The sequence below is a fragment of the Pelobates fuscus genome, chromosome 7, assembly GCF_036172605.1.
Source record: "Pelobates fuscus isolate aPelFus1 chromosome 7, aPelFus1.pri, whole genome shotgun sequence".
Lineage (NCBI taxonomy): Eukaryota > Metazoa > Chordata > Amphibia > Anura > Pelobatidae > Pelobates > Pelobates fuscus.
The window spans coordinates 203,143,678-203,156,561 of NC_086323.1; positions in this window are offsets into that span (position 1 = coordinate 203,143,678).

A 12,884-nucleotide genomic window follows, 5' to 3' on the forward strand; every position below is an offset into this window, starting at 1 on the left:
CTTTGTATTCAGATTTATTCTGCATCTCTGTTACAAATTCCTTCATTGTTGTCAAAAGTTTACCTTTAAGCATGTGTTTGCAGAATAATATGTTATATCAGAACTTTATTTCTCAGTTTGAATTCTTTTGACTCCTTACATATACAAAGAAGAATAATCTATCTGAATGACAATGTAAACATATTAAACCGCTCAATGTGACTACTTACCTCTGTTAGGTGAAGGGTTACTCCAAGCACCATCAACGCTTGTGATTTGCAGTGGTTATGGTGACTGGAATCTGAATGTGCAGTAATGAAATGTTGTACATACAGAGTTAAGCACATCAGCTGCTGGAGGGTGTAACTCCACCTCTAGTGGCGTCATTAAGACATCATCAGCCAGCCCAGAACAAGAGTGGCCTTGCCACCAATGTTTCATGTAAATATCAATTCATATTTTCAACTATTTTTTTTTAGGCCCTTTGTATATTCTATGTGAAGAGTTTTACGAGTGTTTGATGTCACCACAGTCTTTCTGCCCCCTAACCATACCAAATAAATAATAGTGTGGGAATGGTGAACATAAAAAAAACAATGAATAAATATACAACTATACAATGAATAAACACCAATAAATGGTAGCCTTCTGAAGTTAAATTTTGAGATTGGATGTGAAAACCATAACCACTGTGTCACTTGTAAAATATAACCACCACCAGGGGTTAAAAATATATTTTAAAAAGTGATAAATGCTTATTTAAATAAATCAATAATAGATACAGGAAATGGAAATACAAATTCCAGATTAATAAATAAAAGGCAGATGCAAAATGCACTCCGTTCCTCTTTAAATGTGAATGTATCAGCTAGTCAGATCATTACCTCCTATAGTATAAGGTAGGTAAAATCCAAAGGCTGCTGAAATGTTAATCTAGTATAGGTTCTGTAACAAATAAAGTGCAGAACCAATACACAGTATATTGTTAAGATGAAACTCCTCGAAGGAGTCCTGTATCTATTATTGATTCATTTCAATAAGCATTTATCACTTTTTTTTTATAAAAAAAAAAAACAATGGGCCCGGCAAGCGATCATCAGAGACGTTTGATGCCACAGTTTAGACATGTTCCTTTTTGGGGCAAGAAGGTCTTGCTGGTACTTGAGAACTATGCCAACATTGCAAAGTGGTCCAAGTTGCAACCTTGGAGAGCTGCTGCATAGACGCCCAATGCCAAAACACCAACAGGCTTCCACTGACCTAGAACAGAAGTTCCCAACCCAGTCCACCACAGGCACACCTACAGTGTAAAGATTTTGGCTTCTCCAAATTCTGTTGCAAACCCTGGAGCGTTGGCGTACCTTGAATTCAAGATCAGTGTCCGGGAACAATGGTCCACAATTAAGTTTTGTTTATTTTTTTTTCTTTTCTTCATCCTTTTGGCTAAACCAACTGTGAAGGCTCTAAAACCCTTTCTACACACTTGAAAATGTTTAAAGGAACAAAACAAGCACCATATTTGCCAGGTGTGCCCTGGCACCACCCCTCCATTGTAATTTACTTTTTACCTGGGGTATGATGGGCGCTGCTCCCCACCTCCACTACTTTGGACAAAGAGCCGGAAGCAACCTGTCTGAGCATAAGCCTGGCAGTGCAGGGATTAGCGTTACCCAGTGGACCCCAGGTAAGAAGTCAAACCAAACTAAAACAGTTTGACTACATACAATGGGTTGTTCATGGCATCCTGGAAGCAAAAGCACTAGAACACTGTGCTTGTAGCATTCCTTTAAAATAAAGCATCTATTGCACCAATCTGTATGGTGGCTTAAAGGGAAAATGTCAATGTTGTGTTAAAATGTCTTGCACTTTGTAGGCTAAGAACAGAAGGTATCACCAGTGGTGGAACTACCGGTAGTGCAGCTGCACCAGGGCCTACCCACTAAGGGGACCCAACAGGTGGCTCATGCACTTAAGGCAGGGGGCATGTGTCAGCAGGGGCCTGGTTGCTTGATGTGGCCCTTTAATAGCATGACTGGGCCCCTTTCCTATCGGCAGCGCTGGGAGGAAGTGACAGCTGGTCACTGTAGCGGAGAGCTGGTATTTCACAGGTTATCTCCACTAAAGATCCAAGTGAGGCTCAGGAACAAGTAATAAAATCCCATATAACAATAGTCACAGCAAGCGCAAGGTAATCCACGAATATCCAAATACAGATCCCAATGACTGGACGACATACAGCATCAGGAGCAGAACTGAACTTTTAAGCCACACAACCTCCTTATAAAGCATTCTCCCATGCAAGGGAGGGATTCACATTAATAAGTACAGTATCCAATAGTGTAACTGTTACCTCCCACACATCTCCTCCCCTTATTGTGACACATAATCCACTTATACTGTAGTTTTACCCAATTTCTGGATGTACCCCAAAACAGTCAGCTAGAATTATATACTGGGTGCCCCTGATCTGGGTGACTAACATTCAAAATTCACCCTGATCGGACCAGGGGTTCGGGAGTTAGATTGAAGTTTGAAATTTGACCGACCGCACACGAGGTAGTATCCGAAAAAGGCTCCATGTGTTTTGGCCTTGTGGTCGGTCTCCATTCGGGATTTAAAATACATAGAAATACTTGCCATCCACAGCTAATCTTACATTTCTATTAATTCCCTTGTTCGGGACATTTATTTTACCGAACGAGGGGATGGTTGGCCCCTCCGTTCGCGAGTTACGGAGCTCTGGAGTTCTCAGCGGTGTTCGGGTGTTTGAGTGTCCGATTTGAGTTCCAGACACTCGACGACCAAACACCGCTGAGATTTTCTTGCGTAAGATGGCCGCCGCCACGCGGTTCGTATGTCAAACGGCGACCACACAGATACATACAAAGTAACGATTTCACAGTCAATTAGTTTGCGGTTACAGAGTGTGAAAGTTTAATGAGGTGCACACTTCTCGCTGGGGTGGTCTGATGGTTTGGTATTTTCAATCGTATGAAAAACGGAATGAAAACTACCGAACAATTAGACGAAAGCTACATACAATACTGCTATACATGGCCATAATTACACAAAATACATTTTTAACACAAATTCTTGAGGACAGCCCAATGCCATCCGCTACAGTCACTTCCTCCCACAGAGACTGGAGCCATGCGAGATAAAGGAGGAGAAGGCAGAGATGAGTGGAGCTGGGTTGGGTGAGCAAACCCTTAACTCCCAACTATCCCAGCTAATGCACTGCACCCCAGGGAAGCCACCTTTCTGTATCCAAGAGTTAACCGCAGAGTGGCTATAAAAGTACATTTTGACCAGCGTATGTGCATATGTCTTTACATCTGCATAAGTGTCACTGTGTGTTTCCGTGCATCTGCATGTGTATCTGTTTGTGTGGCAGTGTATGAATGCTGATCTGTATGCACATATAAACAAATGCCAACACTACACACAAATATACCTCTGCATTCAAATGTCAACACTATTACAAAAACACCCCTACATTAACACAAACACTGCTCGGTGCTAAATACAATTCAGCAAGGATGGTAACCTGGTAGATAGAGCCCCGGTTGGCAAAACATTGTGGGAGTTGTACAACAGATGGAAATCTATGTTTTGGCCACACTTGAGATAGGAGGGGTCCAAAAGAATTCCTGCACCAGGGCACTCTCTGTGATAACCAGTGATAGAACTAATATAATCTGCTGGTTTAAGATTTTAGGATGGAGGTAGTACGGTATTTGAAGAATGAGCACATCACGAAAAAGCAGCAGAATAGGTGGTGTATAAGACCGTATGGCATGTTAACATACTGGGCCATAGAAAGGGAAAGGGAGATTAAAAATCAAAATATTCCAGAGGTGTGCTCTGTAACAGATCGACGGGCACCCCAACTGGGTACCTCCGTTGAAGGATGCTCCTAGCGCTTCCTGAGGGCTCCAAGCACTCCAGCAGACACCATAACCACCGTAGACTCCTCCAGAGAGCAAGGCAGGAACAAGCTCTTACAAGAGCTTAGTAGTGATTTAGCAAGGGAGTATGACAAGCATAGCAATCCCTTGTAGCAGATTCCCCCAATAAGAGATGGCACTCAAAATTGAGGGTGAAGTAGAACTGAACTTTTATTCAAACACTGCTTTTATGCCCATTCTACAAACATAGTACCACCCACAGGGTTTTGAAGTACAACCAATCAATACATACAATATACTCAGACACTCCCACACAAAATCCTCCCCTCACAGTTTTGCACAATATTCATAACTCCAAAAGTATACATCACATTCACATAAAACTTACATTTTCAGCATACTCCAAATACAAACATACGTAAAAATCATACAAATTGGTCCAGTGGGTCAAAAGTTAGTTGGAAGTCCCTTTGTGACCGACTGCAAGCATGGCTTGGGTGTGGTAAGCCAATTATCTCCAGCATAGAGAAAATAGCTCTATTCACAACAGTATAAACACATAAAAATACATAATTCCTATCATACTGTACAGAACCCCCACATTCAACCTATCCCCAGATAGCTTGGATCTGAGCGCTCACTATATCCGAACAGCGCTCAGATCCCACGAACACAGTCAAATCGCCATGAGGTTAAAGGGCTGATGAGAGACAGAGGAGGGGCAAAACAGCAAGTTCCAACTGGTCTGGCAGTGTCCCTGGGACAACGCCCTGCTGGAGAACAATAGACAGGAAACAGGGGAGGGGCACACCTTCCCATGTATTCAAAGGGGCAGAAAAGGTGTTTCAAAATGTAATAAGCCCAAATAAGTTTCTTAAAGGGCAATACATCCCAGAGCCATAGTCACATGGCAGGAGGCTGGCAATCAGTCTTCTCCAATGCCCAGTGGCGAGGCTGGTTTTGCCACATGCTCCATATGTATACAGTCCTCTAATAGATGACATCAGCTAGTATTATTATTATTGGTATTTATATAGCGCCTGCCAGGGCCGGCGCATCCATAAGGTGGCACAGGTGGCCGCCTTAGGGCGCATTGGCCCGGGGGCGCAAATGGTCGCACAGCACTCCTCTCCTGACGGCCAATTTTGGTATTGTGGCCGAGCGCCAGCAACTCAACCCACCCTGCCTTCCATTCTCTGCCTTGTTGCAGACTGTGTGAAGGGGGCGGGTATATTAACACGTCATATCTATGCTCCCCCTGTAGCACACAGCGCGACTGGCGCCGAGCAGGGGCGGAGCTACCGCCGTCCCCCTTATTTACCACTATAAGGTCTTAAAGCATAGAACTTAGTAGGGCTAACCATACAGATATCTTAGCCATAATTTTATGTAGTTAGTAAGAGATCCTCTATTTAACATATATAAATAATTGAGAATACAATATAAAATAAGGATTGTCTTGGAAGCAATAGTTTTGTCTTTTAGATATTTTTTTTTTTTTGTCAATCTGTATTTTATTGAGGCATAATAGATGGGGTACAGAATAAAGAGTGAGGGAAGGTTGCAGTTCAAATACAGTGCAGGGATCAATAACAATGGCATCTAACATTCCCATAGCATCAATACCTCTTTTTTTATTTTTGATATAATGATTTAGGGTCGCATTTGTAAACAGGTTTAGGCTATATGCAATTGGAGTCGCTTAACGTTAACTAGTTGGATGAGAAGCATGTCACGTATGTCATAATACGCCAGAATTTTAGCATACTTACAACAAGATTAACTGAACAGTTTTTAAAGTAGATAAGTTCCAAGCTAGAGTTAGATTGTTCCATGTTCGTGTTCGTGGTGCAGGTAAGTTGTGTCGGTAGTGCAGGCTATGTGCATGGTAAGGGTAAGTGTCCTGATTAGCCATCTGCTTGGCTTAGGTAAGTGTAGGTTATGTGGACCCCCTGTGGGATGCACACATTATCAGGCTGAGCTAGGTATCAAATCAGACTAAGGCAGGGTTAGTGCAAAGTAGGGTGCCGCAGTAAGCTTTTACAGCAGTCGTAGAGCACGTAGTGAGTTTGCCTAGGAGGCTCAGTAATCTGGACTGGGTATCAGAATCGGCTGCTTGATCAGTAGGTTATCACAGCGTTTACCAAGGTTTTTTAGCGTTTGAAGGGGGAGCGAACATATGTCTAAAATGCACTCACCATAACATTAAACCGTGTAACCGTGAGCGTTTCTCGCGCATTATACATATACTCCTAAGGGGGGGGGGGGGTTACATGTTCGTGTGCGTGGTGTAAATCGATTGGGCACTACCACCATATAGTATTTCCCCCAACCGTTGCACCCCATTATAACATGCTTGACATTGCCCAAACAAGCCCAAAAAACATTCGCTTAAAAACACATTTTGAAGTAAAACAGAATAAAGAAAAAATAGTGATAAACAGTGACTCTTCGAAAGAAGCCTGGCGTCTAGTGATGCTTTCCCATAACAGGATACCTAATGGTGCTAAGGCTAATATACTATGTGGTGAGCAGTCTAGCGCTTAGGCTTGCTTAGCCGATGCCTAATGGTGGCGGGCTGCCAGACCCAGGCATCGTAAGTCCACCTGTCAAAGTACGGTGTCGCCGCCATTTTTGCTTGACTGCATGCTCCTACGGGAGGGGTCAGTTGGACTTGTGAAGTGTGAGTAAACATGAGATTACAAAAATGCAGGTTACAAGCCATTTAAAAGATAACTTCACATCTGTAACAGTGCTCGTGAGAGGAGACCACAGAATGTGCCGCCGGACAGCATGGTCTCGCCTCCCCGGGTATGGTTAAAACATAAGGGAACAAACTAGTATTATTAAACAAAAAGATAAAGTCATGCAATAGTGTAGGAGAAGGAGGTAATGTGGCTTCTGCCTGAGTAGGTGACTTCACTGTGTGAGCTTTGGGCTCGATGCCAGGCTCGACCTATACTAGTAGTTGTCATGAGCAAGGTGTCGCCACGTAAACAGGCAGAGCTGGCGCGTGGCCAGGCTAAACATGTATGTCTAGGTTACCGTGCGAATGGCACGTAGGGGTATCGGCTTGGGAACAATAATAAAGCTATAGCAGTAAACACCGCCACCAACAGTTAACAGAATGCTAGTCTTAGGAAGTGGCCTAGTAGACCATGCATTAAACATATATTGGAGGTATCAGCAACTTTCATTGCCAATGGCGTTCTCGTTTGGGATAGCAAAGCTGAGTAACCCTTAACAGTCCATCAGTGTACTGTCCCAATTGGGGGCATATTGTTTCATACCACTCCTGATGGCGTAGTCCCTATGGCCCAGTGGCCCCGGAGCAGCGTTCACGAGGTGAGTGCGGCTGGGTCTAGTCTCTAAGTGTCCCAAAGTCTCTATGTTGTAACAGTTGCATAGGCCTCTGGAGTGGAGCTCTGGGGTATAAACGGGGCGCTCCGGTCTGGATCCCAGGTATGGGTGCGGTCGGGAGAGCTGGCGTCGCCCTTGTTGGCCGGGTCCACCGGCATTAGCAGATCTTGGGATAGGTTCAGGAGCCGGAGGAAGGCCGGGGCGTCCCGCATATCCTGGATGTTGTGTGTGGTCGTCCCTCTTGTGACCGAAAGAGTCCTGGGAGGTCGCCACCTGTAGTCTATTTTGTGGGTTCGGAGGAGTAAGGTGAGAGGTCTGAGCGATCTGCGCCACGCCAAGGTGCTGCTGGATAGATCCGGGAACAGTGAGAGTTCCATGTTTTCAAATTTGAGGGGAGTCTTGCCTCGGAAGGCTGCGAGAACCGCTGCTCTGTGTCCGCTGGTACGGAGGCTCAAAATGACATCCCTTGTAGCAGTGTTTGGAGCGTTTGGAGGTTTGGGGATTCTGAAGACCCCAACTGGGGTGATCGTGGCCTGCCGTCCCTGTGGCAGGGTTGTGAGTAGCATGCGGTCAATTTGTTTTGGTAGTTCAGCTTCGGCGATTTCGTCAGGAACTCCCCTGATTTTTATGTTTGATGCGCGCTTGGCGTCCTCCAAAGTTGCGAGTCGTTGTTCGTATTGCCGGTTCTGGTGTTCCAGACTTTGCACCGTGTGGTGTAGCCCAGCGATTTCCTGGGCTTGGGATAGCAACGAGCTTTCTAGCGCGGTGATGCGGCCTGTCAGGCCTTGCAGGTCTGCGCGAAGCGCTGAGACCTCCTCACGAAACCTGTTTTTCGGTCCGCCATCATCTCTCTCATGACCGCCACGGTGAGCGGTTCTGATTCTGCTCTGTTACCACGGTGTTTTGTCTGCCGCGGTGGGTCCGGGGGTTGCAGATATCCCTCTTCCTCCTCCTCGGATAAGTACTCAGAGAAGTCCGAGCACCCTCCGTGTTGGGCCGCCATGTTGGCCTCAGTGGCTCCGCGTGCGTGCATCCACATTTCCCCGATCGTCAGCCCCGGGGTGGGCTTGTGTGGTACCGTTTTTTCCCCCTTTTTCCCCATCAGGGTTCGTGGTGTGTGCCTGTGAGTTGGGGGTAAAAGGAGGGGGTATTTCAGGCGTTTTTCGCTATTTGGGGCTTGGAGCTCCGTTTACATGCGTCTGTTTGCTTCAGCGTTCAAGCCCCGCCCCCTTTTAGATATTTATTATATAAAAATATAAACATGTAAAATCCATTACAGCAGAGTTTATAAGATGAAATTAAATGCTTGCAAATATCATTAAGAGGTTAACATACCCTTCTGAACATGTCATCATGTCGGCCTCTCTGTCATTTTAAGATGGAGCAGCGTCTGTCTCCAAGTCTCTCCTCCAGGCCCGGACTGGCCATCGGGCATACCGGGCAAATGCCCGGTGGGCCGCGATGGCCGTGGGGCCGAGGCCGGCAGGGAGATCACAGGATCTCCCCTGCCAGCCCCTGCAGGGCCAGCGCTATCCGAGCGCCGGCCCCGCTGTGTGTCTCCATGGGCCGGTGGGGAGATCAAAGATCTCCCTCACCGGCCCAGAGGCAGTTACAGGCGGCCGCCGGCTGTGGGGTGTGAGGGAAGCAGGAGAGAGGACCGGCGGAGCTCTATCCAGCAGCTCCGCCGGGTCCTCTCGCGAGGTCTGAGTGTTGCCGCGGTTACCGCGGCAACGCTCAGATCTCGCGAGAGTGAACTCTAGCCTGCAGGTTAGAGTTCACTCTCACCACTGGACCACCAGGGAAAGAAGCATGGTCCCCCCCCCCCCTCATGGCAGAACGGCTCCCCCCCATCCCCCCTCCCAGGCAGAACGGCTCCCATGCTAAAGGTAAGAAGGGAGGGGAGGGGGAATAAAACTTTTTTTTTTTAAATTAATAAAAAAAATATTTAAATTAAAAAAAAAATCACACTAACAGCACCCTCACACACACACACATCACCCCCAGACACACACAGCACCCAGACACACACATCACCCAGACACACACAGCACCCCCAGACACACACAGCACCCAGACACACACAGCACCCCCAGACACACACAGCACCCCAGACACACACATCACCCAGACACACACAGCACCCAGACACACACATCACCCAGACACACACATCACCCAGACACACACATCACCCAGACACACACATCACCCAGACACACACACAGCACCCCCAGACACACACAGCACCCCCAGACACACACAGCACCCAGACACACACAGCACCCCCAGACACACACAGCACCCCAGACACACACATCACCCAGACACACACAGCACCCAGACACACACATCACCCAGACACACACATCACCCAGACACACACATCACCCAGACACACACATCACCCAGACACACACACAGCACCCCCAGACACACACAGCACCCCCAGACACACACAGCACCCCCAGACACACACAGCACCCCCAGACACACACATCACCCAGACACACACATCACCCAGACACACACATCACCCAGACACACACAGCACCCTGACACACACAGCACCCCCAAACACACACAGCACCCCCAAACACACACAGCACCCCCAAACACACACAGCACCCCCAGACACACACAGCACTCCCAGACACACACAGCACCCCCAGACACACACAGCACCCCCAGAAACACACAGCACCCCCAGAAACACACAGCACCCCAGACACACACATCACTCAGACACACACAGCACCCTCAGACACACAGCACACATCACCTTCAGACACACACCACCTTCAGACACACACAGCACCCTCAGACAGACCGCACCCACACATATTATATATATATATATATATACACATATATATAATATATATATAAAATAACCCTCAGTGAGTTAACAGACAAAGAACATTAGAAACCTAGACTGTGACGGCAGATAAAAACACCCTCACACACAGCACCCCTCTTAAATACACACACACTGCGCCCCTCACAAATACAATACGTCCAAATATATATATACACACACACACTACAGCACCCCTCACACTGCACCACTACGCTCCAGATACACGCTAGATCCCTTACCCTATATGCACTCTTAATCCTCTATACACACACACACACAATCTCCTATACACACTCTGGGTCCTTTACACACTAGATCTCCTACACACCCTCTCTACAACCCCTACACACACTACGTCACCTATACACACACACTACAGCCTGTATACACACACTATCTACAGCCCCTAGCCACACATATTACACCACAAACACAAATGAAATTGACCTATTTACACAATACCACACCACACTCTACACACACGCAATCCCACATGCACCATACACTTTCCTGGCCATTTTCTCTGGTATCCCACTTGTGGAGACACCAAAGACAATTTAAAAGCAAACACAGCGCAAGCATGTTATTAAATTTGCTTGCGCTGCGCAGAACAAATTCAGGGCCTTTTTCTAATGCCAGAGCTCTTCAGCGGGGCTCTGCGCATTGAACCAACTTGCTCACTTTGAGAGGGGGCGTGCTTGTCATTAGTGATGACAAAACACACCCTCTCTGGCCCCGCCCCCTTCTTAGGGGGCCGCTCTGATTGAAAAATGCCCGGGCCTCATTTTTTTCCCAGTCCGGCCCTGCTCTCCTCTGTTCCTTAACATTTAAAAGTACACCTATTTATACCTTAAGTGTCTCCATTTTAGGGTTACCGTAGTTCATATATTTGAAAAAGTAACACTTCTTTTACTTTATTCATTTTAGGACCTCCCTTAATTTGGCAAACATACAAGGCCATAACTAAAGGGTGCATACGTCATGGACATTTTCCTGACTTAGTTCAAGATGACATTGAATAGCTTATCTGTTGTTTATACTAAGACGTAAGTGCACAGTCATGGGAGATTCACGGATTTGGGGAAGTTCCATTAACTTGGGGTTACCACAGTATATTGTGTACTGAAAGAGTCGTAGTATAGCCTTGAAGCTTGTTTATGCATTATTGTTATTGTAATTTGTCTGGGACAAAATGGCGCAAACATATTATGCACTGAGGTTATTGCTTAAAGAAACATCTATGAAGAACAATATGTTCCATTTCTAACACCTTGTCAATTTGCAATATCTCTTAAAGACAAAGTACACAGTTTAAGAAATACAACATTTCATTCTAAAACTTGTAATATTTGCATTTGCCCATAACACCTTCTCATCGGCATGGGAGGACATCCGCCCAAGAAGACTGGAGCCATGAGAGCAGGAGAAGGCAGATTGGAAGGGGGCTGGGCAGGGCTTATTGTGGGACGCCTTGGAGGAGTGGACTGATTGTGGGAGCTCAGCAGTGTTCCGATTCTGGGACATCTGGGAACTTAAGGGAGACCTGCTAGATCTTGCAGCAGCAACAGATCTGGTATCAGATCTGAAAAACATAGACAACCAGGGATGGGAGCTCGAGCAGGAGTACCAGCGACTAATCGACTCTGTACAGCAGCGGCAGAGTGAGTTCCAGAGATAGAAGGACAGTATGTGTTGCAGGGAGTGGAGACAACCGGTCTCACTCCCCAGCGGCAGTGTGGGGTACAGGGAGGAGAGACAGTCGGTCTCTTACCCCAGCAGCAGAGTATGTTACAGGGAGTGGAGACTGTAGCGGAGCTGCAATATGAAATCTGTAGCGGAGAGCTGATATCCCACAGCTATTCTCCACTTAAGATCCCAGTGAGGCTCAGGAACAAGTAGTATAGATCCATAGAGTAGTAATTCCAGCAGGTAAAACAATACAGCAATATCCCAACAGCACTCCCAATAACTGGACGACACACAGTATCAGGAGCAGAACTGACAATTTATTCCCACAACCTCCTTTTAAGACATTCTCCCATGCAAGGGAGGGATTTGCAATAATTAAGACCGTAGCCAATACAGTAATAGTTAACTCCCACACAATACAGATAATCAAACAGTATTACGCGCTATTGGGCGATCAAAGACCACAACAGGGCAAAAAGGAAAGGGAAAGGTAAGTTTATATAAGTTTAGGACAACTATGATTGGCTAACTTCCAATCAGAGTTAATTATTACATGTGGGAGGTACTTGTACCTCCCATTTTGACTAATTACATCATCACTGGTGACTGACTCGGGCGCCCATAAAAGCATAGTGCACGAAGGCCAGCGGGGAGAGCAGAGACAACCACAGTCATCAGGAGCCCCCGCTCGCGGCAATCAGAAATGAGGGGACGGCGCGTGCATTAGAAGCCAACTGTAACGAACACCTTCTGTTAATGGACGCTTCCTAGCTTGCGCCGAGGACCACAAGCACCGGACACCACAACCACCGCAGACTCCGCAACCGCCGTAGCTTGACTGGAGTCTCGCCATCTTCCTTCCACCCTGGATCAGCTTCTGTCCTCCAGGACCGTGTGGGAAAGACCTCTTCCTTCCACCCTGTATGAACCTCCAGCATCCAGGACTGTGTGGGGAAGACCTCTCCTCCAAGGAGAGCGTCACAGGAACAGCTCTTAAAAGAGCTAAGTGATTCAAGCTCAGGGGAGTACGCAGAGCATAGCAATCCCCAGTTTGATTATAACAGCTCCCTCCAATAACGAGACAAGGCTAC